At 26.4% G+C, this 2,201-nt stretch overlaps 2 protein-coding genes across 9 annotated transcripts in view; one reads left to right on the top strand and one right to left on the bottom strand.

Annotated features, from left to right (window-relative positions):
• The window catches only part of LOC108746381 (phytanoyl-CoA dioxygenase, peroxisomal-like), a 52,720-nt gene that overhangs the window by 34,543 nt on the left and 15,976 nt on the right, over positions 1–2,201 (bottom strand). Inside the window, exon 1 of one of the 8 annotated variants that reach the window (XM_018483159.1) lies at positions 1,827–2,081. The exons of the other annotated variants lie outside the window; for them this stretch is intronic. The gene's annotated coding sequence lies outside the window, so the exon portion shown is untranslated. Of the gene's footprint in view, positions 1–1,826; positions 2,082–2,201 lie in introns of those variants that run through there. 8 annotated transcript variants of the gene reach the window in all.
• LOC108746371 (gamma-glutamyltranspeptidase 1-like) overlaps positions 1–2,201 on the top strand; it is a 10,635-nt gene that overhangs the window by 1,266 nt on the left and 7,168 nt on the right. The window lies entirely within an intron of this gene.

The following is a 2,201-nucleotide window of genomic DNA, read 5'->3' as shown; positions in this document are numbered from 1 at the left end:
CACCAGATGTATATAGGGCGCTTTAAAAAAATCTTATGTCCTTTTCCTATTATATATATATACATATATATAATATTAATTTTATTATTTAAAATCAGATTCAAACCAAACAAACGAAACAAATACGAATTTGCTGTAATGATAATTTGCAAACACTATCATTAATAACAAAAAACTGTTTTTTGTTGTTACTGTAATGACGCATTAAAATAATGACTCATTCGTATTGGTAATAAACTTATTTGCTTGATTATGATTCAGCATATAAAATATGAATATCACTATATACAAAAAAAAATAGCAGAGAAAAACTCGATAAATAAAAATGTAATATTCTTTAAAACTTTTAACATCTTTAAAACTTTAAAAACTTTAATACCTTCAATTACACGTATTCTTTATCTCTTAGAGAAATAAAAATTAATAGAGATAAACAGGATAATTCAATTGTTCAAATTAAAAAATTCTATATTTCTTATCAAAAGTGATTTCACGCCAAGAATCCAGCTTGAAAATAATAACAATGGGTGCCTTTCAACAAGTGTCTCAGTACAACACAGTGATCATTTTATTCTTGTTTAACATTGGTGAACAACAAAGGATGTAATGATGCACTGTATACCGTGTCATATAAAATTATTGAAATGCACAGAAGCACTCAATGATTCAGCCAGTTTTAGTAATGGTGTGACATTTTGTATTACGTTCCCGAACAGAACAACAAGTTATTATGGTATCAAAATGATATAAAAATAACTCTAAAATGATCGTTAAAAATCATAGTTCAATCATTTCCGATTCATTTTAATATTATTTTGATGTTGTTGTTCTTGTTCTGTATTCTGTTTGGGTTGTTGTAGACTTCATTAAAATGTAAATAGTAATATAGCGCGATTCATATTAAAATTATCCCAATTGACGCACGTTTTAGTGCGTCACTTAATAGTAATAAATAAAAAAACTATGATTCATATGATTTTTTATGAGTTTTTATTTTTTATTAGATTTCAGATATGTTAATTTATTTACGTGGATATTTTTTTTGTAAGAAGTTTTTATTTTATCTTTTTTATCAACTAAAGCAACTGCCAAGATATTTTTAATACATTTGACTGTTCAATCGTACGGAAATAATGTCGAACTCTACATCAAGACTCACCCGAACTGTGAATGTATTGAATATGCGATCATTTGCCATAATTGATTTTGTACTACGATTTTTTTTCGTTATGTTAATGTCTGAAGAGGGCTCAATCCGGTAGCCGAAACTTGTAACTTGTAATTATTTTCTTAATTTTAATTTTATTTTTGCTTTATATGTAATGTTACCTCTGTTAATTGTAATATATTCTTCGGTTAATTTCAAAGAAATGTGTCGACTCTTACTTTGCCCTTTACTTATTGTTATTTATTTTTAGAAAACTATACAAAATAGTTTAGTGTAAATTTAAATATGAACTGAAAAGTCTACATTTTTTAAAATACTGTATCAGATAATGTATTAAATTTTGACATATTTAAAAAAAAAATCATAATAATCTTTCCAATAATAATGGTATAATGACACATATTATATTTTAAAAATATTTTTCATATAAAATATAACAAAAAATAGCGAATAATATAAATAATAGATAAAATTTTATTCGGACAGAATAAAAATCTGGATCGAGAATGTGTGCGTTGGCACATATAAAATAACACACACAAGCTAAATCAACAATAAAAATCTTAGAAAATTAAAAAAAAATGTTAAAAAATAATTTAAACAAAATGCAGCAAGCTATTTTATCAATTGAGTAATACGTTCATTATTTTTCTCCTACCTTAACTTTTCACAACGTCCTCAATCTTCAATGTAGCTACATAGAACGAATATCGTTTGCTTTGTCGACGAACCTTTAGATCAAACCTATTTAATTGCTGATTTATTATAATTTCAAGAAAAAGATGTTTTCGATGTGCCAAATACGAGCTCACACGATATACTGCATTTAATTGTTAGACAGAGTTAAATAATTGTTACTGTTACTGTAAAAAATAAAACGTTCTAATATAACGATCTGCTCGTAGTCACACTCGTTGACTGAAGTTGACTGTGGTTTGACTCTGGTCAGCAATCTCTATATAATACTTCTGCTGACTTATGCTGAATTCACATTGCGATAGCAATGTATGTCATTATGCGTAGTGTGGAGTTA

This window comes from Trachymyrmex septentrionalis, unplaced genomic scaffold (assembly GCF_001594115.1).
Source record: "Trachymyrmex septentrionalis isolate Tsep2-gDNA-1 unplaced genomic scaffold, Tsep1.0 scaffold107, whole genome shotgun sequence".
In the NCBI taxonomy this organism is placed as follows: Eukaryota; Metazoa; Arthropoda; class Insecta; order Hymenoptera; family Formicidae; genus Trachymyrmex; species Trachymyrmex septentrionalis.
This window is presented reverse-complemented; position numbering and strand designations above follow the sequence as displayed.